Source organism: Podarcis erhardii (assembly GCF_964252035.2).
Source record: "Podarcis erhardii genome assembly, chromosome: W".
Classification (NCBI taxonomy): Eukaryota; Metazoa; Chordata; class Lepidosauria; order Squamata; family Lacertidae; genus Podarcis; species Podarcis erhardii.
In genome coordinates, this window is record NC_138506.1 from 22139843 (window position 1) to 22165820 (window position 25978).

The 25978-nt window shown below is 47.1% G+C and overlaps 1 long non-coding RNA gene and 1 pseudogene across 2 annotated transcripts in view; one reads left to right on the forward strand and one right to left on the reverse strand.

The window, feature by feature from the left end:
• Positions 1 to 25978, forward strand: part of LOC309333268 — a 617943-nt gene that overhangs the window by 589373 nt on the left and 2592 nt on the right. The window lies entirely within an intron of this gene.
• Positions 2658 to 3980, reverse strand: LOC309333138 (zinc finger and BTB domain-containing protein 26 pseudogene; annotated as a pseudogene). The gene has a single exon. The product of its transcript is annotated as a zinc finger and BTB domain-containing protein 26 pseudogene (transcript).

Sequence of the window (25978 nt, forward strand, 5' to 3'; positions counted from 1 at the left end):
GGAGACGCGAACCCGGTTCCCCAGATTACGAGTCTACCGCTTGTGTGTCACATGCCTGTTTACTTCCAGCTTCTGCTGGGAACTTCCGTTTTGTATATAGCTTTTGTTACTGCTGTTTTCGCTGGAGACGAAGGGATACAATCATGTTTTTCCTTTGTTCCTGATTACACTGAATAAAGCTGTAAATATGCTCTCTCTGTCTGCATCTTCCATTGTGAATGATTTAAACACTCTGCTGACAGGGTGTGCATGGGTCTTGGAACATATCTGAGGCTCGTGTCACTAATTAACTGATGCTGTTCCACAGGAGACCGGTGATCATCCGGAGCCAGCTGGGGGCCTGCCTGAAACCCCCGTCTCCCTGGCAGTATCCCAACACTAACCTGCTACAGCTTGCTGGGCTGGAGTATTAAGTTACCCATTCTCCAAATTACTGCTTTTCATTCCCTCTTGCCTCACAAAAGGGAGAGAAAGAGGTGAGGAAGTGAAAGATCCAGCTTTGCACAGAATGCTGAGCCAAACCATGGCTAAGTATGTGAATGTGTGAGTACTCACAGCAAAAACTGCATCAGTGTTCTTGCTCTTTTGCACTACCCCAAGTTAAATCCTGACCTAAACCCCAAATCACAAGCAGTAAACCAAGAACAAACTTTGGCTACAGCTCATGGCTTGTTTGAAGTGAAACACACCACAAGGAGAGATTCAAACAGAATGCTAAGCAAAACCATGACTCAGTTCTTTGTAGTGAAGTAGCAGCAGCACTGGTGAAGTGAAGCTTGCAGTTTTTGCTGTGAATATCCATACGCTTTGTCATTCACGCTTAGCCAGTGTTTGGCTTCACATTATGCGTGAACTGAGGATGGGAGAACAAAAAAAAGAGGATGGGAGAACAAAAAGGGTTGTGTTGGGGTCTCAATTTGAGGCCTTCTCTACCCATCCTTTTTTTACTTCTTATGGCACCAAGGGTGAGTGGATTTGGCTCCTGTGGACAAAAGCTGTCAGCTTCCTCAACATTATGCAAAACTGAATGCCACCATTCCTTCACTGATGATATACTCAAAATAATAAATGTTTAACCATTATTTGACTGCTCAAGAGTTCTTCCCTCCCCACAGGTGTAATCCCAAAAGCTAGCTTGGAAGGACTCAAGGTAACAATCTGCTAACCACCTTGAGTCCATGGGTCTTTAAGGGCTTTTAAGATGTCCTGGAGGCATGGTAAGGACCCAGTGATGCCAGTTCCAACGACCTTGCTTTCTGTAATAAGTCTTCTAAATTATCTCATGAGTGCCCACAGAATTCTAAGCACCAACCACAACGCAGGGGGAGACACTGACCCAGGACTGAGTGCTTGCAATCAATGTTAGGTAAGGCTGGGTTTGAGGGAGAGGTCAAGGATCAAGGAGTGGACACAAAGGGAGACTGCAGGTGAGAAAAGAGGAACGGCTCAGGTGTGGCAGACGGGGGCTCTAGGAGCGAGTCTGAAAGCCACATCTGAAGGAAGAGGGGGAGCCTGGCTGGCTGCTGGACAGAGGTTGCCTCAAATGCAAGGAGCAGCATGAGAGAATGCCCAGAGGCAAACAAGACAACTGAGGAATGAAAGTTTAACCTTTCTAGTGTAAGCACACACTTTCCCCAAAGGGTGGGTGGGTAGGTGGCGATGGGAACTGAGCCTGAGCAAAGACAGAGGCAAGCACCACATTCTGCAGCAAAGGCAAGAGGCAGCTCAGCCACTGCGCCAGGCAAACCATCCCAATTTTTACCCTCCCAAATCAGCAGCCTTCACCCATTTTAAATCAGGAAATGGAATTCACTCACAACAGTCAAACACAGTTAGGGAAGGTGGTCACGTGTGGGTAAGAACAGAATGCAAGTATCCTCTGTCTCTGTCTCTCTCACACACAGATGGACTAACAAATATTAAGAGTGTATAATTATCCAGTGCTCCCCCCCATAAGAACTCCGTTTCCCTGCACCCCCCCAAGCTGAAAAATGTATCCGTCATGAGGTGTGTCTGTATTTATTCCCTCAGCCCACAAACGGACAATTGCTTCCTGGAGACACAATTCAACTGCCCTTCCAAAAAGAAAATAAAAGGGGGGGTCATTCAGTGTCACCTTCTCTAAATATCAAAGAAGGCAGCCCTATGTCAACTCTCTTCTTTTCATCAGCCTGAATCAGGTATAGGCAAACTCGGCCCCCCAGATGTCTTGGGACTACAACTCCCATGATCCCTAGCTAACAGGACCAGTGGTCAGGGATGATTGGAATTGTAGTCCCAAAAATCTGGAGCGCTGAGTTTGCCTATGCCTGGCCTGGATAATTCCGTTGGTTAGTGCATGGTGCTGATAACGCCAAGGTTGCAGATTCATGCCCCCTATGGGACAGCTGCATATTCCTGCATTGCAGGGGGTTGGACTAGATGGCTCTCAGCATCTCTTCCAACTCTACAATTCTATGATCATAGCGACAAAGATGCTTGGAGTCACCAAACACATAAAACCACTCTAGAGCAGAAGACCGGCTACAGTTTTTGGGCCAGCCCCTGCAGCTCATCCAGAGGAGGCCTCTGGCTTGATGCCTGAGTTCAAAGCCCAAAGCAGCTCTTCATAGCTCTTCCTGCCCTGATGTGTGCGAAGAAGTGCTGTGGCACACATTTCAATTCACACAAGTGCTTTTGCTATGCAAACTAAGCACCATCTGTGCCAGCTTCCCAGCATTCAGCACTTGGCTGGCATTGGCTTGCTGGCAGCTTTTTGAGTCTATCCCTGAGCTGCAGCTGAAGGAATCAAAACACACAGCAATGTCCTAAATGTTCCTCTCATTGGCATTGTCGAAGCTGTTCTTGCCGTGGAGCTGCTTGAGGTGTTTTCTCAGGACAGGCTTGTGGGTGAAGACCATATCACAATAGTTGCACTTATGGGGTTTGTCTCCGTTGTGCAGGTTGAGGTGGTCCTGCAAGGAGCACTTCTGCGAGAAGGTCTTCCTGCAGATCTTGCACTGGAAGGGTTTGATGCCTGTGTGGACTTGCATGTGTCGGTGGAGGTTGCCCTTCTGTGTGAAGGTCTTGCCGCACAGCAGGCACATGAAGAGCTTGTGCATCTTTAAGTGGTTGGCATAGTTCTCCAGGTGCCGGAAGACACATGTGCATTTGGGGCACTGGTGATGCCACTGGAGACCTATGTCCACCCCCTGGTTGCTAGGGCCAAACATGTATTTTGAGAGAGCGTAGTTGTGGAGCTGGCCCTGCTCCAGGTCCCCAACTCGGTTCTCCACTGTGGAATTGATGAGGGAGTGCTGGGGCTCTGATGAGTGAAGGCTGCTCTGTTGCTCTGAGGAAATGAACTGGTCCTGGTCCTTCTTGCTTCTGACCTCTGCAACCTCCCCAATGGACTCCACCTTCACAATCTGGATGTCACTGTCACTCATGTCCAGGCTGTCTTGAGAAGGTTGGATGCATGGAGAATCTAGCTGAATCGAGTCGTCTTCCTTCTCCTCTTCCTCCTCTCCTGCCCCTGGGACCTCCTTTGGCTCTGAAGAGTCTGTCTGCTGTTGCTGCTGCTCTCCTTCCTCTTGGCTCTCAAGCTGCTGTTTGGTCTGGATGAACTTCCACAGGGCCTGTGTGCAGCGCTCCACAATGTGGTTCATCTGAAGAAAGCTAGCTGCTGTCAAGTAGCTCACCAGCTCCATCTCAGGAAACTCCAGAACGCCGCTGTAGCAGGACAGAAGCAGCTGCCTCCCTACATCTGAGCTCTGCAGGATGGAAATTTTCACCTCCTTGGAGTCATTCAGCAGGAACTGATCCCTTAGGAAAGGGGAGCCAGCAGCAAAGACAATCTTGTGGCCCTGAACCTCAAGATCATCAATGCAGACCGTGATATCGCAAAACTTCTTCTCTTCCCTCAGCTTGTCCATTTTTTGCAGCATTGAGTCGCCATAATTGTCAAAGTGGAAGTGGAGACTATCAGTTCTCTTGATCATGTTGACAAACCTGAAGGGTGCAAGTGGATGGAGACAGTGAATGCCACAAAAATAGATAATTTCAAGACTGTACCAGCTTCAAACCAAAAAAGCTTCAGACATTGGAAATACAATGGGGATCTAAGACACCTGACACTTTCTTTGCCTCTACCTCTAGTCAGAAATGATCACACCATGACAATAATTACTGTCCCCCCCCCTTCCCTGCCTAGTCCAAAGCCAATTTTGCTGAAAGAAGAAATGAATGGGCCATGGAAATCATATTAACTGTTGGGAAGTACCTCAGAAATTAGATGATTTGCAGTGGAACCCTGAATGCATTTACTCAAGGATAAGTATTACTGAGTTCAGTGGAGCTTACTTTCAGGTAAGTGTGCATAGGACTCCAGTCCTACAAGCCCCAAACAAGAAAATAAACTGAATAATAAGGCTCTGCTAAGCAATCAAGCAGCTCGGGCACACCATTTCTGCTGTTCTTGTATTAATGCTTAAAACAATCAATGATCATCAAATCATAGAACCTTAGAGTTGGAAGGGACCCAAGGGTCATCTAGTCCAACCCCTCCACAATGCAGGAATCTCAACTAAAGCATCCATGACAGATGGTTGTCCAGTCTCTGCTTAAAAACCTCCAAGGAAGGAGAGTCCAAAACCTCCCAAGGAAGACTGTTCCATTTTCGAATAACTCTTACTGTCAGAAAGTTTTTCTGCACGTTTAGTCAGAATCTCCTTTCTTGTAACTTGAAGCCATTGGTTTAAGTCCTACCCTCCAGAGCAGGATAAAACAAACTTGCTCCCTCTTCCATGTGAGATATTTGAAGATGGCTTGAGATATTTGAAGATATTTGAGATATCTTGAGATATTTGAAGATGGCTATCATATCTCCTCTCAGTCTCCTCTTTTCCAGGCTAAACATACCCAGCTCCTTCAACCACTCCTCATAAGGCTTAGTTTCCAGACCCTTGATCATATTGGTTGCCCTCCTCTGCACACATTCAAGCTCATCAACATCCTTCTTGAATTGTGGTGCCCAGAACTGGACACAGTATTCCAGCTGTGCTTTGAGCAGGGGAGAATCAAGTGATACTATTACTTCCCTTGACCTAGACCAGGGGTCGGCAAGGTTTACCTTGCCTGGGCCGGTTCACTCCAGTGGAGATCTCTCCATGGGCCAGATTGTGTGTGTGTGTGTGTGCGCGCGCATGCGATTTCCGGTGTCTGCACAGACACAATTTTCAGCATCTGCGCATGCGCAGACAAGATTTCCGGCACTGTGGAAGCAAGTCCCCGTGCCGCGCCAGTTTAGCCCAGCGCTCGGGGACTTGCCAAGCGGGTGGCTCAGTTTTGGGGTGGCTCGTGGGCCAGTTAAATGACCCCCGTGGGCCGCTTGTGACCCATGGGCCTTAGGTTGCCTACCCCTGACCTAGACACTAGACTTGATGCAGCCTAGAAAAGCATTAGCTTTTTTTGCTGCTGCATCACAATTTTGACTCATGTTAAGCTTGTGGTCCACCAAGACCCCTAGATCCTTTACACATGTACTGCTAGTCTGCCAGGTGTTCCCCATCTTATATTTGTGCATTTGGTTCTTCCTGCCTAAGCGTAGAACATTACATTTGTCCCTACTGAAATTCATTTTTTTAGCTTGGGCTCAGTTCTCCAATCTGTTAAGGTCAATTTTGATTCTGTCTTCTGTGGCATTAGGTACCCCTCCCAGTTTCGTGTCATCTGCAAATTTGATGAGCATCCCCTCAATTCCTTCATCCAACTCATTTATAAAGACGTTGAACAACAATGGGCCCAGGACAGAACCCTGTGGCATCCCACTTTTTGCTTTTACCCAGGATGACGAGGAACCATGAATGAGTACTCTTTGGATTAACTTGTTCAACCCACATTTTACCAGCTTCATCATGAGAATATTGTGGAGGACTTTGACAAAAGCCTTACGGAAATAAAGATACACAATGTCCACAGCATCCCCCTGATTCACCAAGCTTGTTACTCCATCAAAACAAGAAATAAGATTGGTCTGGCATTACTTATTTTTGAGAAACCCATGAGGGGTCTTAATAATCACAGCATGCTTCTACTTCTCAGAGGTCCAAGATTGCTCTATTTGCAGTCCTTGTTTTGCTGATTTCATTTAATATTCTAATTTTCTGAGATTGTTAATTTGGGGTTTTCATCAGCTGCACACCATGAACATCACAATTATAACAAATAAAGACTTGACATATCTCGCTTTGCATGTCATGAGTCTATCTCATATATTAGTTCCACCTTTTAAGTTGAATTACTGAAATAAATGAACTTTTCCACGATATTCTAATTTTCCAAGTTTCACCTGTAGGTGTTGAGTAGTTCCACCTTCTCTCTGTCACCCAATAGCATTTCCTCGTCTTCTCCACGCAGAGGACCTACCACTTGCTTGTTCTTCCTCTTGCTTCGGACATAACCGAAAAAACCTATTAAAAAAATCAGTTTCAACCTCTCTTGGAAGTCTGAGCTCATTCTAAGATTTAGCGACCCTGACCTTCACCCTGCAACAGTTGGCTACTCGTGTATGCTCCTCCTTTGTGATTTCCCCTTTCTATTTCTTATACATGCCCTTCTTAACTCTCAGCTCATCTATAAACTCCTTATGCAGCCGTTTCCTTAGATGCTTCCCACTTTTCTTGTTGGCATTGTCTACATTTGGGCCTTCAATATTTCTCCTTTTAGAAACTCCCATCCATCTTGGACTCCCTTCTCTTTGAGTATTTCTGACCATGGGATCTCACTCAGTAGCTCCTTCAGCTTTTTAAAAAGAACTTAATTGTTTAGTGTGACAGCACTTGCACTTTGGAACTCTCTGCCTGCTGAAATCAAGTAGGCAATATCACGGTACTCTTCGGTGCCTGCTAAAAACATTCTTGTTTAGACAAACCTACCCAGATACTTAGAAAGTTGAAGTAATTTTAATCTGTTTTAGTATTTTCATTTATATGTTTTAAAGCATGGCTATGAATTTTCTCAATTTTATTGTTTTACCTTTTTAGAAACTGCTTTTGAGATTTTTTCTTTTTACAATCAAGCCGTGTATAAATTTCATGAAATGCAATAGCCATGATAACACAATGGACCTTCCATGCTCAGAGGCAGTATACCAGACAACAGTGGTAAACACTGGTGGAAAGCCATCACTTTGGTGTCCTGCCTATGAGTTTTCCAGAGGCACCTGGACACAGGGTGTTAGAAAGTAGAAGAGGACAACACAAATGTTGCTTGGAGCCCAGATATACAGTGGTACCTCGGGTTACATACGCTTCAGGTTACAGACGCTTCAGGTTACAGACTCCGCTAACCCAGAAACATTACCTCGGGTTAAGAACTTTGCTTCAGGATGAGAACAGAAATCGTGCGGCGGCGGCGCAGCAGCAGTGGGAGGCCCCATTAGCTAAATTGGTGCTTCAGGTTAAGAACAGTTTCAGGTTAAGAACAGACCTCAAGAACGAATTGAGTTCTTAACCCGAGGTACCACTATACCCCTTTTCCAACAGGTGGTGACTCGTGCCGAGCTTGTGGGTGCCTCTGATTAGCCACTATGGCAGGCATGTCCAAAGTCCGTTTTGGGGGCCTAATCTGGCCCGCCAGTCGATTAAATCCAGTCCCCGTGGCAGTATATGCCCTGGGGTAAAATTCTAAAAAACCCCTCAACTTCAATCCTAAAAAACCTCAACAACTTTGGTCAGCCCTCACGCATGTTCACTTCGTCAAATATGGCCCTCTTTGAAAAAAAGTTTTGGGCACCCCTGCACTATGGAAAGCTTAGCCAGATTGGCCTTATCCAGCAGCTGGGCTCTTCTCACAGCTAGCCTCTCCATTGTTAGTTGCCAACATCACCCAGTAGATTATCATTCAAGATAAACTGCCTCTGTGTAGGGAGGTTTCATTTCACTCTCACAGATCAGGACAGAGGCTTCTTCCTTGACAAACCTGCCTAAGTTATAAGACTGGAACATATAGAAGAGCCCTTCTAGATGAGGCAACTGGCCCATCTAGTCCAGCATCCTGCTCTCACAGTGGCCAACCAGATGCCTCTTGTAGCAAACCTGCAGGCAGAACGTGGGCACAAGACCACACTCCCATGCATTCTAAGCACGGTGTAATAAATAATAATAATAATAATAATTCCACAAGTCCCATCCAATGATCCCCTCCTCCCCTCCATAGCATTTAACAATGACTGATAAAAGGCGGGGGGGGGGATCTGTCATGAATAGCAAGAGGAATTCGGCGAGGGTCGGTTGACCTTCACCTAGTGACACCCTCCAACCCGTAATCGGAACGCTCCTGAGGCGCTGCATCTTGCCCTGAGTTCCACCAACCAATAACATAGAGGGGAATTACGGAACGCTAGACCTTTTGGGCTTGACCCCGCCACCTCTGGAGGAGCGTAGGCTGCTCAGCTGACCGCTTTACAGACCCGCCCCCATCAACTCCTCTCCGCCTCCCATAAACGGTGCAGCACCGGGTGGACCCAAGGGGTGAGGGAGGAACAGAAGGAGGAAAAGCTTGGACGACGACGCGACCGGAAGCAGCTAAGTCCCATACTTCCGGTGCCGCTTCTTTTTCGTCACCACGGAAGGGAAGGAGAAATGGGTTGCTAAGGTACAGGACGGAAGGAAAAGGCGGAACCGGGCGTGATTCCCTCCTCTCAACAACGGAAGTGGTTTGTCCCCGCTTCTGTCCGAGCTCCGGTCTGGCTGTGATCTAGCCGGAGAAAACGGGGGGGGGGGGGTTCTCCTCTCCCTGTTGCTTCAGGAGGCAGAAGGATCCCTGTCTGGGGGTAAGGCTGATGTGGGAAGGCCTTGTGCTGACAGCGTCGCCTCACCCCCCCCATCGCGATTCCTGAGGGCAGTTGTGGGGCGGGGATGTGGGGAGACGCTTGTCGCTCCCAAGGGGAGCCCGAGTTGGTTGGCTTGGAACTAGGAGGGCTCTATTATGTTTGTGCGGTGGAGAGTACCAGCCCTCGCGCGCTTTACTTTTGAGAAGAAACGGGGTGTGCGAGACCAGGATTGTTGCATTTATTTGTGAAAACTGTTGTTAAGAGTATTTGTATGTTTTTTGTTTTTATGTTGCTTGTATATAGTAGTCTCCCACTATAGTACTAATATTATTCACAGCTCCGATTGGGGAGGGCGGCAGGTATTCATTATTTTGTGGGGAAACTCCAGTTGCCTAGTGCCTTTTCAGGTGGGAGTAATACAAATAGGCATTGAGCAATCTGTAAAGCAAAAGCACCCAGGAGGGTGATCTTTATTAATGCTGCGCCAGAATCCCCTGTTCACCCAAGGTTTGGTGGGTGTCAAGAGAACATGAAATTGTAGAGTTGAAATAATAAATTATTATTATTATTATTTATCTATTTATTTATTTATACCCCACCCACTCTGGGTGGCTTTCAACAAAATATTAAAATACAGTAGTCCGTCAAACATTAAAAGCTTCCCTAAACAGGGCTGCCTTCAGATGTCTTCTAAAAGTCTGGTAGTTGTTGTTCTCTTTGACATCTGGTGGGAGGGCGTTCCACAGGGCGGGTGCCACTACCGAGAAGGCCCTCTGCCTGGTTCCCTGTAACTTGGCTCATCTAGTCAAGGGTCATCTAGTCCAACCCCCTGCAATGCAGGCATCTCAACTAAAGCATCAATGACAGATGACCATCTAATCTCTGTTTAAAAACCTCCAAGGAAGGAGAGTCCACCACCTTCCAAGGGAGTCCATAGCACTGTTGAACAGCTCATACTGTCAGAAAGTTCTTTCTGATGTTTAGTCAGAATCTCCTTTCTTGTAACTTGATGCCATTGGCTTGGGGTCCCCCTTCAGAGCAGGAGAAAACAAGCTTGCTCCATCCTCCATGTGGCAGCCCTTAATAATAATTTATTGATATGCTGCTCATCTGACTGGGTTGCCCCAGCCACTCTGGGCAGCTTTAGATGTTTGAACATGGGTCATTCCATGTCAAGTGATCCAATCACTTTTACCATACCATTTTATATTGCTTTCATATCAGTTTCTACAAGTAGTACAGTGGTACCTTGGGATGCGAATGGGATCCGTTCCGGAGCCCCATTCGCATCCTGAATAGAATGTAAGACGCGACTGCGCATGGACGGGCTGCGTTTTGCCAGTTCCGCGCATGCGCGTGATGTCATTTTCAGCGTCTGCGCATGCGCGAGCAGCGAAACCCAGAAGTAACACGCTCTGTTACTTCTGGGTTGCCACAGAAGACTTCAATAAGAGTGGGGAGAGGCAAGCTGTTTAACCCTTGACTTGCAGCATTCAACTATCCCTGATTGGCACACACATCTGCCTCTTATTTCCACCCTTTATTTCCCTAAGGGGGTTGGGGATAAATCACACACACATACCGTAAATTTAAAGTCCCAATCAAGCAAAAATAAGAAGGCAGTAAAATAAAAACACTCAAAAAATCTTCACAAAACCAGGTACAGAAGCTAATGGATATGGGAAAGAAAAGAAGGTAGGGTAGGAAAAGAGGAATTGAGGTATGAAAGGGCAAAAAGTAGAAATTAAACCTCCGGATCATTCCATATCAAGTGATCCAACTTTGTTCCAAAGCAGAGTGATAGCGTGCTATTGCAAGATAGAATTAATGCTTTGAAAGAATTCTTGTTAGTATTTCATTTCATGAACATTACAACAAAATGCATATCAAACTAAATTATGGAGAAAAACCTTACACATGAAATGGGTCTAAAAATGTTTATTCCTCCATTATTTATACTTTACACCAAGCACTTTTCAAGAGCATTTGGTGCACACAGCGTTACATTTTTTGTCAAAGTTTCCGTGCGGCCAGTTGCAGCCCTTGACACTTGACACAGTTGCAGTTTGACACTTGTTAGAACTTGTGCTCCCCTACGTAAAGTACATCCCGACTAGATGGGTCAACAAATGATGCTGGACCTGGTGGGTGTAAGAAGGGCACAGTTGCTTCTTCACTTTCATAGTGCACCAGTGGCTGGGGAAACCCAGCCAGATGGGCAGAGTATAAATAATAAATTATTATACTATATTTTATTATATTATTACCGACAACACATAGGTCAATCACCATGTTTTATTGGATTTGCGAGCACACGCGCTGAACCCTGTCCATGAAGCCTACCCCCCAAAGAATGAGACCAGAGACCAAAGTATGGGTTCAAATTGGTCACAACTTTATTTAACTTCAGAATGTGGGAAACTTGGCATAGGCCTTGGCATGTAACCCTCTCAGCCCATCCGGGACTGAGGATGTGCAGGGCAATGAGGTGCAGTGGGAGGGGACTGTAAAGCACAAACAGCGTGCCCTCCCACATTACCTCGGCTGGCAGTTTGACCTACATGCCACCGCTCTAGGGCCACGGACTCCTGCAATCAACCCTTTAAGGGGCCCTGCAAACACTGCCGCGTGGGGGTGCATGAAATGCCTCCCCCCCCCAACTTGAAGATAGACTAAAGGATACATTGCCAAGCCCTAAAAACCGCCACCCAAGGCCCTAAGGGGCCTCGCCGCCAAGAAACCCACAGCTGAAGAACAAAACCTGTCCACCCAATCTTTGAGGCCTTGGCGCAGGTCATGCAGCCAAAGCTCATTTCCCAGAGGCATCAAATGTACCCCATCACCCCTGAATAGCCTGCCCTTATCCACTCTGATGGTGGGATGTGACATAGAGAGTCCACCAATTTGCCGCATGGTGTCGTGCATGGCCCTGTTGATTTTCTGCACCACGTAATTGATGTGAGAGGGCCTGTTAACCCCTCTCCAGCGCAGGCAGGGGAGGAGATTGGACCAACAGATAGTCATTGCTGGGTACATGGCCTGCAAGCTTTTGACCTCTGCCCTGGCAGCCAGGGTCAGGGCAATTCCTTTCCTCCCCATCAAGTCGTTCTCTCTCAGGTGCAGAACCAATATTTTTGGTGATCCATGCGCAGCTGCCACCCTCAGCAGCATGGGCATCAAGGCGGGCCAACACATGCCCCGCCGGCCCATCCAATAGATGTGTACCTTGGGGTGGATGTCAAGACTGCGGCCCCAGTCATGCGACGAGGCATAGGCTGCCCCCCAGTGAACGATGCTATGCCCCACCACCCATATCTTCGTTCTGGGCAGACCTGCAAGAAAATTGAATTACAACCGTTAAGGAGGGTGTGCCGTATCAAATGTAACTCTTGTACGCTGCAGAATGCCAGCAACCCAGCTCCTTGATGCGGGCGGAGTCCTAACCCTGGTCTACCGCTGAAGTGGCAGCCCCAATACGAAAAGAGTGCCCAGAGTATTTCAGGGGGTCACTGCCACAAGCTGCTATAACTTTACGCAAGACTGCTGTAAATTGACATTGTGTTAAAGGACGCATGTTTGCATGTGTGATGGTTCTAGGGGTTGCTTCTGCGTAAACCGGCGCCACACCTGGCTGGGTTGCCTGAGTGAACCTTTTCTGTCCGGACAGCCACTCGCCTGTGGCTGTCTCAATCGCTAGCAGAATCCGTCAGTGGGCGTTTCTTGAACTTCTTCCAGCAAAGAAGCTCTTTGACGCCTAGTCTCTGCCTACTCTCCCTGCGTGGAAGCCTTCTGCGCAAGGCGGGTGTGGGCAGCGGAGGACCCGTGCTCTCCCCGCTGGTCCCCGGCGAGGAGTCATGCGACCGCCTTGCTGATTCCCCCATCTGCCCCCCTTCTCCACTGGTGCTACGCTGATTTCCTTCCCCAGAAGATGGGCTGCTTCTCCCCATCCCGGGACGCTCTCCGGAATCCCTCTGGAGCCCTCTCTCTCCCTCTGGCTCTGATGGCAGTTCCCTGACATCCACCTCCTCCCCAGGACCCCCTCCACTCCCGGCGCGATTTTCTGATACAACCTCCTCTCTTTCCTCGGCCGACGATATGGGGAAACCCCTGAAGGAGCTGTCATCATCCTCTGAGGATTCAAAACAGCCTCCCACCCGCTCAGATCTCTCCCCGCAGGTTGAACCTCCCAGTCTGATTCTTCTCCCTCTGACACCTCCCCTCCCTCCTCTTCGGAGGCAGGAAAACCCACAAAGTCCCCTTCGTCGTCTGTGGGTCCAAATTCTTCCTCCCAGAATCTAGCTAGTGGTTTTGGCTTATCCGGGAACAAACTGTGGAATTCTTCCACCAGATACCCGTCATTGATTGATTCAGCAGGGACCCACGTGTTTTCCAACCTGGGTTCTCCCTCCCAAGCTACCAAGTACTCCACCTGGCGACCTCGCCACCTTGAATTGAGTATTTCCGTGGCTTGGTTGCGGTGTTTCCTCTCCTCTGGTGGGTGGTGACTCCTCCCTCCCGCCCCAGAAATTCCCGCCCCTCCCTGTACGGTGAAAGTAGGGACCTATGGAACACTGAATGTATGTTCATGCTGTCAGGCAACTTGAGTTTGAATGCCACTGGGTTCACCTGCTGTATTACCTCAAAAGGCCCCAGCCGCCTCGGCTGCAACTTCTTGCACCCTCCCTTTAGGGGTAACCCTTGGGATGACAACCACACCCGGTCTCCCACCCGTATGGAAGGTACACCAGAACCTGGAAGTAAATTGTTTCCCGCGATCCAAAATGACCCTCGAGGGAGCCCCATGCAGTCTGAAAATGTGATCCACAAACAACCTGGCTGTCTCCTCTGCCGTTGCAGCGTGTGAGCAAGCTATGAAATGGCACATCTTTGTCAGTAGATCGACTACTACCATGACTGCTGTCTTCCCCCTTGACTTGGGGAAATCTGTCATAAAATCAATGGACACCACCTCCTAGGGCCTTCCCGGTGTAGGTAAGGGTTCCAGTAACCCTGCGGGGGCAGCCCTCTCCCCCTTTGCCCTCTGGCATCGGTCGCACCCTCGTACATATTCTCGTACGTCTTCCCTCACCTTTGCCACCAGAACTGCCTGGTGACGAGCAGCATGGTTTGTGCTGTCCAAAGTGTCCAGCTGTTGGGTTGTCGTGGAGTTGTTTAAGTACCTTCCCCCTCAAGGTCTCCCCCGGTACATACAGTGCCCCCTTATAGTACAGTAGCCCTTCTTTTTCCTCAAACCCTCCCTGGTCTTCCCTTCCATCCCGGAGTTCCCTGATTTTTGCTTGAGCGAACGCGTCGTCTCTAGTAAGCCCTGCCAGTTCTCGTTTCCCAACCAACGTTCCCCCCCCACACACACCGGTTCTCTTTTTTTTAAAAAAAAAATAATTTTTATTGGGTTTTTACATTTTATAACAACACACACACACTCAAAGACAAAAACACACAAACACACAAATACAATTACATACCCTAATTTTCTTTACCCACTTTCATTGACTTCCCCCCACCCCCTCCTCTTACATCCCAGTTCCAAAATTAATTCAGCAAGTTCTTACCTAACCTCTTAAAGATATTCATATTGTTTTTTAAAAATTAAATTCTTTTTGTTTATCTATATTCAACTTATCCAATTCTCTTATAATCATTAATTTCTTTTTTTTTAAGGTCGATCTAACTTCCCCTCCACAAATTTTCCCTTTATTATATTAATTATAGGTCACATTGACCAAGTAAAACAAAACAAAACATTTTATAGTTCTATTCTCTCCCCCCCCGCCCCGGTTTCTGTCCCTTCCCAGACAAATGTCTAAAAAAAAACAAACAAAAAATAGTTCTTAGCCCGGATTCCTCACGTCCGAGGCGTCTGATTCTCTGTCAGTCCCTCTCTGCCAACTATGTTGGTAGTCCTCTTTGTTGGTCCTAAGACCCCGAAGGAGTTCAGTCAGAGTCACATCATATTTTCTTTCATCCAGAATGTTAAAGAGTGTTTGCTGCGAAAGACCATCTAGTTTTCCATACTCAAGAGGAAAGTCCCAATCATGTTGCTTTATTCTTTTTAGTTTTAATATTCCAAGTACTCCAGGGACTTCTCTCTTCTTCTTTCTCATCTTTCGCAGGTTTGTAATCCAAAGGTCTTCTTGCTCATACTCTAACAATGCAGATTCCTGGTTGATATTTTCCACTTGTAGTGTCTGAACTCCTTCTTTCTTCTCTGTCAATTCCAAAGGCATCTCTTCCTGCTCAGCTGCAGAGTTTTTATCATGCGTCTCCTTTGTGCATTCAGCAGAGTTGTTTGTTTCAGAATTCAAGGTCATAAAAACTTTACTCAAAGCCATACTCTGCTCCTGCAGGATTCCCACGAGAAAGAACATTTTTTCTATCTCCGCCAGTAATTTTCCCTCTGCAGCCATTGTAATGTCACTAATTCCCCCTAGGGGGCTTTCAGTTATTTAGTAGTCCTTTTCCAATAATCTGTTACTTTGTTATTATCAATACTTTGTTTCCAATCGCCTCAGTCCAAATGTATCAACTTTAATTCAGAGAGTTGTTAAATAACAAAATTCTTTACTTTGTCCGCCCGTTTGACAGCTTCTTTGACAGCTGTCAAACTCCTTTCACTTCTTCCTCCGGCACCCAAATAGGACACTCCCGGGTTTTTTGGGGGGGATTACACACAAAGTTCCAAAATTCCCTTTCTCTCCCGCACAAAATCTTCTTCTATCAAATTTGTGAAAAACTTTTAAATCATCAAAACAGTATTCCTTCCGCCTTAATTCTCCGTTCCTTGCTTTAAATCGTCTATAAGTAGAGGGGGTGCGGACTTCCCTTTAACACATCCCCCGATCGTGCCGAATTCACAGGATAAAATTTTTAAAGTCCAAATTCCACTACTCACGGGTCCTTTGTTATCCAGTCCAAATTTTGGGAAGAAAGTCAGCGCTCTCCAGCCATGGCTTGCGGCTTCACTCCACTGAGGTAGCGGTCTACTCTCAGCACCACGCCACTCTCCGTACCCTCTCCGCAGCCTTTAAAAAGGCTCTTCGTGGGTCGGAGAGGGCGCTTAAGGTGCCCACCGAGTCACCAAGTCCGCAGGCTTCCGCGCCTGCGGTTTCTGAGGGTCCCCGTGTCGCCGGCACGGCAAGACCCGTCCTCAGTAGAGCCGATTCCCTCCGGAGCTCGGAGGGAATCCGCCATTAGCCGTTCGCGCTAACCCGGAAGTCTCCACACACACTGGTTCTCGGGAAACATGTGTCGGGTCTCTGGTGGTCCCTCTCCTTCCATGTACTCCGGTTTCCAGGAGAGAGCATCTGCTCTTACGTTTTCCTCTCCTGGCACGTATCTGATCTCGAAGGAAAACTTGGCGAACTCTTGGGCCCATCGAATCTGTCTCTGGTTGAGCAGTCGCGCGGTCCGCCAGTATTCCAAGTTCTTGTGGTCAGTACAAACCTGGATCTTGTGCCGCGCCCCTATCAACAGATGTCTCCATTGCCGAAACGCCGCATAGATCGCAAGCAGTTCTCAGTCATACACTGTGTAGTTTTGCTCTGACTTGCTCAGCTTCCTTGAGAAAAAGGCACACGGCCTCCAGCTCTGCTCGGCCCCGGGCTGCAAAAGGACCGCTCCAACGGCTCGGTCGGACACGTCTGTCTCCAGTCTCATGGGCTTCTCCAGATCCACATGCAGGAGCTGCTCTTCCGAGGCGAACGCCTTCTTCAGCCTTTCAAAGGATTGCTGCACACTCTCTGTCCACGCGAACTTCTTTTTGCTACTAAGACAATCTGTTATGGGCGCTGTCAAGTGAGCGAAGTTCTTTATGAACTTCCTGTAGAAGTTGCTGAAGCCTAAGAACCTCTGCACATCCTTCCGGGTTTTGGGGGCTTTCCATTCCAGCACTGCCTTCACCTTTCCTGGGTCCATAGCTAGGCCCTTGTCTGACAACTTGTACCCCAGAAACTCGACCTCTCTGGCGTGGAATTGGCATTTTTCCAGCTTGACCCACAACTGATGCTTCTGCAATCTCTGTAGCACTTCCCTGACGTCTCTGACGTGTTGCTTCTCATTGTCCGAATAGATTAAGACGTCATCCAAAAAGGCTACGCAATTCTTGTACAGCAGGGGCCCCAACACGTGGTGCATGAATGCTTGAAAGCAGGGGGACCCCGATTGTAATCCAGATGGCATAACTAAGTACTCAAAAGCCCCCAGGGGGGTGAACATGGTTGTTTTCCATTCGTCCCCCTCCCTTATTCTAATCAAATTGTATGCTCCCCTGAGGTCCAGCTTGGTAAAAATCTTCCCCTGCCTCACCCGTGTTAAAATGTCGTCAATCCTGGGCATTGGGAAGGTCACGGGTTCTGACACCAGGTTCAAGGCTCTGTAATCCACGACTAGTCTGGGCTGATTAGTTTCTTTTTTGTCCACAAAGAACACCGGACTGCCCCCCCACCGCCTTTGATTCCCTTATGAACCCTCTCTTCAGGTTCTTGTCAATAAACTGCCACAACTCCTGCATCTCCCGGTCGGACATGGCATACAGCTTACCCACCGGCAACTGAGCCCCTGGGAGTAAGTTGATTTGGCAGTCAAAGGGCCTGTGGGGGGTGTAGTCTATTTGCCTCCCTCTCGCTGAAGACCTCCTTCAAGTCAGCATATTGTGGTGGCACCTCCCCTTTTTGTTGCAAGGCCAGCCCAGCCACCCTGGCCACCATCATTCTTGGGTCCTTCCCTCCCAGACAGTGTTCTAAGCAGTAAGCTGACCCAAAGGTGACTGACTGCTGATGCCATGACACTACTGGATCACGTAGTGCCAGCCAGCTCATTCCCAGTATTATTGGGGGTCCTGCCAGCGTGGCCACGTGAAAGGCAATGGTCTCTGTGTGCCTGGAGACCCTCATTCATATTGGCGGTGTCTGGTGTGTCACCTCCCCTCCCAGAAGTTCCCTGCCATTGATGGTGGTCACCTGCAAGGGAAAATCTAGAGGTAACAGGTGGAGTTGGTGCTCCAGAGCGAAGTCTCTGCTGAAGAAATTACACGAGCTGCCCGAATCCAGCAGTCCCTTAACTTTGACGGGGTGCCCATTCGGGAGTTCTAGCACCACTTCTATGGCTATAGCTGCCTTGGGGGGGTCAGGCTGGGGCACTTCTATTGGTCGCTGGCCTGGCTGCTGCCCCTGCTGGTTGGCAGCCAGGCGTTGTCGTTTCCCTGCACCTGCCCTTCCTCCCCCTTCACATCGTGGCCTGCAGCCCCCACCATCCCTTGCCAGGCTTTTCGTTGAGGGCAGACCTTAGCAAAATGTCCCAGTCGTTGACAGAGGAAACACTTCTTGGTAGTTTTCCACTCCTTTCCCTCCCTTTTATGACCTTCACCAGTGTTTGAAACTTCGCGCGCACACGCGCCATCAATTTCTATCAGCTCCGCCGCCTGGGAAGGCTCCCTCGGTATCTCAGGAATGCGGTTGTCATGGAAATGTTCCCCTCTTATCTCCCGCTTCTCCTGAGCCCGCGCTTCCTGGCGTACGCCGATCGCAAGCACAGCCTTTGTGAGTTCATCCATCGACCGTGGCCTGGGCGCTCGGGACAACTCGTCTTTCACTTCGGGGGATAGACCCGCCTCAAACAACATTTGTATCAGTTCAGAGTCCAGATCCCACCTGAGTCGGTGGACTAACATCGCAAAACGTGACCAGTAGTTTCTGACGGACTGGCCCCCCTGCTTGCACCCCATCAGTTCCCGCTGTGTCACACTTTGCTCCACCTCACTGGAGAACATCGCGTCCATTGCCTGGAAGAATTTCTTAAGGTCCTTCAAGGCATCATTTTGCGTCGCCATTAGGGGCCTGATCCATTCGCGCGCCCCATCCTGCAGATGCCCCACAATGTAAGCCACCCTCTCCCCGTCATCAGCAAAGTCATCTTTCTTTAATTCCAAAGCGTACTGCACTTCCGTTCGGAAAGCAATGTAGTCTTGGGGCTTTCCACCAAACTTGTGTACCAGCCCCGTTACCTTCCTTGCGATGGGGGTGGTTCTGACCTGTGCATCCTGAGCCCGTCTCTCGTCCAGCCGCGCCATCAGGGTAGCTACATGTGCCTCCAAGTCTTGGTTCCTCTCGACCAGACTCCGCACCACAGCTTGTTGCTCCGTCTCTCTGGCTGTCCCTGTTTGGCTCATCGTGCTGCCTCTCCGGGGCGGCGCACAAGCAACGTCAGCGACTGACGGATTGCTGTGATGGTTCTAGGGGTTGCTCGTGCATAAACTGGCGCCACACCTGGCTGGGTTGCCTGAGTGAACCTTTTCTGTCCGGACAGCCACTCGCCCGTGGCTGTCTCAATCGCTGGCAGAATCCGTCAGTGGGCGTTTTTTGAACTTCTTCCAGCAAAGAAGCTCTTTGACGCCTAGTCTCCGCCTACTCTCCCTGCGCGGAAGCCTTCTGCGCAAGGAGGGTGTGGGCAGCGGAGGACCCATGCTCTCCCCGCTGGTCCCCAGCGAGGAGTCATGGGACCGCCTCGCCGATTCCCCCATCTGCCCCCCTTCTCCACTGGTGCTACACTGATTTCCTTCCCCAGAAGATGGGCTGCTTCTCCCCATCCTGGGATGCTCTCCGGAATCCCTCTGGAGCCCTCTCTCTCCCTCTGGCTCCAATGGCAGTTCCCTGACAGCATGGGTGAGGAAAAGGCCCTTGTGTTCGGGACGTACCCTGAGGAACCGGCTCATGTCCTGACATGGGCATGGGCCCTCCTGTTCTGCTGGGGCCATTGTTAAGGTGACCCCTTTCCTCAATTGGTCAGTTTTTGAAGACCAGATTCTGACCTTCAGAGTAGGCCCAGAGAACTTAATGTCAGAGTCTGTGAGGCCTGAATGAGGGGAAGAGGGGCCAGCCGCCACGCATTCCCCAATGCTCAGGGCACCGAAGAATGCTAGGGGGAATGCTGCACGGAACAGATGTGTTTCATAATTTTACCAGCAGACCCCCGGCAATTTTTCCCAAATTAATCTAAGGGTGTCAACAGTGGTAGGCTTTTTGCCATCCTGCCGAGAGGAAAAAATGCCCCAACCAGCCAGCAGCTTCTTGCCGTGGAAGCTGTTGCAGGGGTCAGGCCACCAAAGGAATTTACAAAAAAAATGAAATGGCTGCCCTGTAGAGCAGTAAATATTTATGGCCAGGCCCTTGTGCTTTAGGTGAACCAAGAATTGGAGCACCTCCTCTTCAGAAGCGCGCCTGGCGATGGTGCCACAAAAATGCCCAAAGGCGTCCCAGGCTCTGGAATATGAACGCCCAGTGGTGGGTACTAATGCCGACAATACTCCCTGAGCTACTTCTCGCTTCCAATCTCCCACAGAACTTCTGGGAAGGCGTCCGGGGTCAGGGCTACCTCTGCTGCCAATTTGCGGAAACGCTCCATCTGGAAACGAGATAATGCATCCACAATGTCATTGTTAAGACCAGGTATGAAATGGGCTGTGAAGGAAATGTTGTGCCGGAGGCACTCCAGCACGAACAGGCGCAGCACTCTTCTTACCCTATTGGACTTAGCTGATTGTCTGGCTATAATTCTTACCACCGATTGATTGTCAGACCAGAAGCAGACCCTGGAATTTGCAAAGTGGGTTCCCCAGATGCAAATGACGACTGGAATAGGGAAAAACTCAAGGAAGGTTAGATCGCGAGTGATGCCTGTTGCATGCCAGGATGCGGACCAAGTCTGGGCATACCACTGGCCCCTGAAAAACACACTAAAACCAAAGCGGCCAGACGCATCAGAATGCACTTGGAGCTCCACCCCAGGGTTAAGCATTTTTTGCCAAAAGGAAACCTCATTGTAATCCTGCAAGAAGGTTTTTTTATTTTTTTACCAACAACCAAAACACAAACCATGAAACCCCCCAGGTGGCTGATACATTGGGTATACATAATCAATAATAACATATTCAAATCAACCATATGTACAATTCTATACTCCCTCCACAAGGTTTATTTAACTTTTAACATTTCACTTGCCCCAAATTGTTCAAACCTGCCCAAATAATTCAATATCTTCTCAAACCAATCCTCCTCCTTCTCACTGACCTTAAACCCTTTCATTTTATGTATCTTAACAGTTAGATATTCTAAGATTATAATATTTTTCAATTTTTCCCTCCGTTGGTTCACCCCTAGCTCTTCTGCATTTTTCCAGTTACTCGCTATAACCTGTCTGGCTGCAATTGCCATCAATTTTACCCATTTACATTCCTCTTTTGTTTCTAACTCGGTGCTACTCAGGCTAATAAGAACCATTAATTTAGATATTTCCACCTTCCTACCCACAATTCCCGATATTTCTATACCAATCTGTTTCCAGAATTCATTAACTAACGGACAATCCCACCACATATGACTGTATGTTCCCATCACTCCACATTTCCTCCAACAAGTCTTCCAGATTTTGTAATATGATATAACCTTACAGGTGTGTAATACCATTTTTGTACCAACTTCAACCCTTGTTCCTGGATTATCCTAGAGGTTGCAACAAAGGGTGGTTGCCGAAAGATTCTTTCTCAATCTTCATCTAAAATCTGTTCCTGAATATCTAGCTTCCAATATTCTTTCAAACTTTCCTTTGGTGATTTCTCTTTGTCTAATAACACCTTATACAATTTTGAAACTATTTTGGCCCTATTGTCCTATATCCTTTCACTAATTCCTCGAAGGGTGTAATAATTCTTTTTCCACATTTTTAAACTACTTCTTCCTTTAGCAGAGAGGAAATTTGTCTTTTCTATAACCATTTAATTTTATTCCAAGTACCACTTTCCTGTTCCATCATACCTTCTGTTCCCCAGCTTTTCTCCATCTCCTCAATTGTGATCTCCTTTAATTTATCCCCTACCTCCTTTGGGATGAGCTCCCTTAACAGGGCCATTTTATCATAATACCACATTTTGGTAAGGGGAGAGAGGCCAGGAAAAAGCTCTCTTCTCCACTTCTCCCATACCCAGATGGACCCTGTAAATGTTGATATTTTATCTACTTCCCTTTTCCTTTTCCTCTTATCGAATATTCTTATTTTCCCTCCTAATACTTCCAAATTCTCCCGCTCAATACACCCCAATTCTTCCCCCTGTTCTCCCTCCAACCAAATCATAAGATGTCTCAGTTGGTAAGCTTCGTAATATAAAACCAAGTTGGGAATCCCCCATCCTCCATCTTGGATTTTATGATGCCTATATCTACCTGCCGTCCTTGGTTTCTTGGATGCAAAAACAAACCTATCAATTTTCCCTTGCCACCCTTTCAATATCGGTTCCGGTATGTGCCAGGGTAATACATAAAAAGATACGTTAATCTGGGTAACAAAAACATTTTAACTAATGCATTCTTGTACTAAATGATTCCTTCCTTTTCTCCCATATTTTCAACTTTGACTGAATACCGCTCCAAATTTTTTTATAATTATATTCAAATATTTTCTTCACATTTTTAGTTATCCTTACCCATAAATATTTTACCATTTTATTTGCTATAGGAATACCCAATAATTTAGAGGCTTCTAATTGAATTTTAGGTTTCACATTTAAACGCATCATTGATGATTTATTAAAATTAACTTTTAACCCTGATACATTTGAAAATCCTTCAAAATTCTTTTTAATGGCACCATTGCGGTCTCCAGGTCCCAAACCGTCACCATCATGTCATCTGCATACATTGTCAATAACTCCCCCTCTGCTCTCCCTTTCCCCGAGATTCCAAATCCTTTAATCTCATTATTCTTGTTGAGTTTAATTGCTAATGGTTCCAATGCTAAAATACAAAGCATGGGAGACAATGGACATCCTTGCTTTGTACCACTTAGTACTTGGGCGTACCCCCCTGCCCACCCACCAATTCCTACCATTGCTTTGGACTCCGTATATATTGCCTCAACGACCTGTTAAAATTTCACTCCAAATTTATATTTTTGCAATATCTTTTTCAAATATTTCCAATCCACCGAATCAAATGCTTTATATATTTCCAATGACATGAGAGTGAGAGGCACATCTTTATTTTTTACTAAATACACCATACCCATCACCTTCCTGACTGCCTCCACCAAATACTTTTGGGGCATAAACCCAAGTTGCTCTTTCCCCACCAGTTGTTCGATACATTTTTTTAGCCTTATTGCCATAACTTTAGCAAATATTCTATAATCCATATTAGTAATAGATATTGGCCTATACGAATCTGGCAGGGTTTGATCGTTCCCTGGTTTGGGAATTAATACCAACCCTGACTACAATCAGGTAGGTGGGGTTGAAGCTCCATTCAAAATTCTTTGGTACTGTACAGTCATATGTGGCACCAATATATTCTTATAGTGCTTATAGAACACCACATTGAACCCATCCTGTCCTGGTGCCGATTGCACATTCATTGAGTCGATTGCTCATCTAACTTCCTCTTCTGATATATCCTTATCCGATTCCCTTCTATTTTCTTCATTTAATTCTGGGAGCTCCAATCCATAAAATTGATCCACCTCTTCGTCCTTAATTCCTTTATTTGCATACAATCTATTATAGAAACCTAAAAAGGTCTCCAATATCTTCTTGGGGTCTGTTACCAATTCCCCCTTATTGTCTCTAATAGCTCTAATATTTTTCCTTACCTGATAATTCTTAATTTTATTTGCCAATATTTTCCCTCCTTTCCCTTCAAATTCATAATATTTTTGTTTACTATACCATGACTTTAATGTAATTATATTTATATCTAAAACTTTCAACTCTTCTCTCTTTTGGTCTAATTTTTCCTTATCCATCTTTTGCTTAGACATCCTAAATTTCTCCTCCAATATCCTGACCTCCTCTTCTACCTCCCTAATCCTTCTATCTTTCCCTTTTTTAAACATTGACAAGCTCTGAATATATTCTCCCTTAATGACTGCTTTCATTGCTTCCCATGTTGTTGTTAATGGGATCTCTGGGTCTTTATTTTCCTCAAAATACCTTTCTAACGCTATTTTAATTTTAACCTTACTCCGTTCATCAGCTACCAACCAAGTGTTAAACCTCCAAGAATAGGACCTATTAATATGACCTATTTGAAGGAAGGCAGATATAAGGGCATGGTCAGTGATCTTAATCATTCTGATATCCATTCCCTTCACCCATTCCCTAGCCTCTTGCGGTATTAAGATACCATCCAGTCTTGAGAATGTTTGATGTGGGCTAGAATAAAATCAATATGCAGATGATACCCAGCTCTACCTCTCTTTCAAATCAGAACCAGTGAAGGCAGTGAAGGTCCTGTGTGAGTGCCTGGAGGCGGTTGGAGGATGGATGGCGGCTAATGGATTGAAGTTGAATCCTGACAAGACAGAAGTACTGTTTTTGGGGGACAGGGGGCGGGCTGGTGTGGAGGACTCCCTGGTCCTGAATAGGGTAACTGTGCCCCTGAAGGACCAGGTGCGCAGCCTGGGAGTCATTTTGGACTCACAGCTATCCATGGAGGCGCAGGTCAATTCTGTATCCAGGGCAGCTGTCTACCAACTCCACCTGGTACGCAGGCTGAGACCCTACCTGCCCGCGGACTCTCTCACCAGAGTGGTGCATGCTCTAGTTATCTCCCGCTTGGACTACTGCAATGCGCTCTACGTGGGGCTACCTTTGAAGGTGACTCGGAAACTACAACTAATCCAGAATGCGGCAGCTAGACTGGTGACTGGGGGCGGCCGCCGAGACCACATAACACCGGTCTTGAAAGACCTACATTGGCTCCCAGTACGTTTCCGAGCACAATTCAAAGTGCTGGTGTTGACCTTTAAAGCCCTAAACGGCCTCGGCCCAGTATACCTGAAGGAGCGTCTCCACCCCCATCGTTCTGCCCGGACGCTGAGGTCCAGCGCCGAGGGCCTTCTGGTGGTTCCCTCATTGCGAGAAGCAAAGCTACAGGGAACCAGGCAGGGGGCCTTCTCGATAGTGGCGCCCGCCCTGTGGAACACCCTCCCATCAGATGTCAAAGCGATAAATAACTACCTGACATTCAGGAGACATCTTAAGGCAGCCCTGTTCAGGGAAGTTTTTAATCTGTGATATTTTACTGTATTTTTGGTTTCTATGGAAGCCGCCCAGAGTGGCTGGGGAAACCCAGCCAGATGGGTGGGGTACAAATAATAAATTATTTATTATTATTATTATTATTATTATTATTATTTATTATAAATATGAGTGATCCTTGGGGAACAGCTCCATCCATAGTTCCAATAATCCAAACTTTCCACATAATTTTTAAAACTTCACACCTTTTCCCTTTTTGGAACTATTTCCCCCTTGCAAATCAACATTAAAGTCCCCCCCCCCACTACTTTTGAATGAGGCGAGAATTTCTCAAGCTTCTGTAAACACTTATAAAAAAGTCCATCTGATGCTTGTTAGGAAGATAAATTGATGCTAATGCCACTCTCTCCAAGCAACCTTGGACAAAAACAAACCTTCCATTCTTATCTCTTAACACCTTATTCTCAACAAAGTCAACCTTGGATTTACCGTATTTTTCGCTCTATAGGACACACTTTTCCCCCTCCAAAAATGAAGGGGAAATGTGTGTGCGTCCTATGGAGCGAATGCAGGCTTTCGCTGAAGCCTGGAAAGCGAGAGGAGTCAGTATGCACTGACCCCTCTCACTCTCCAGGCTTCAGGAAGTGCGGCGGGAGTTTTTCTTTATTCCCCCCCCCTTAAAAACTAGGTGCGCCCTATTGTCCGGTGCACCCTATGGAGCGAAAAATACGGTAATTACAATTCCCACCCCTCTACTTTTCGAAGAGAATTCCCACCCCTCTACTTTTCGAAGTTCCAGAAGCCATAAATTTTTTCCCTTTCCCCAAAACAGGAAAATTAACCTCCCTCTCCCCCCCCATCATATGTTTCTTGCAAAAAAAATCAGCCTTCAGTTCTTGAATATACTTCCCAATCCTCACTCGCTCCACCTGATTACCTAAACCTCTCACATTAAGAGTTGTACACATAACATTCACATTCTTTATGTCTTTCCCAACCATCTCATTTCTCCTTTTTCCTCCTTTTGTACCATTTCCACCTGGAGATAAACCCAATCATGCAAGAAGGTGAGCCAGATCCTTAAATCAGCCTTTATCTGTTTTGTTACCCTGATGTGATGGTGGGGG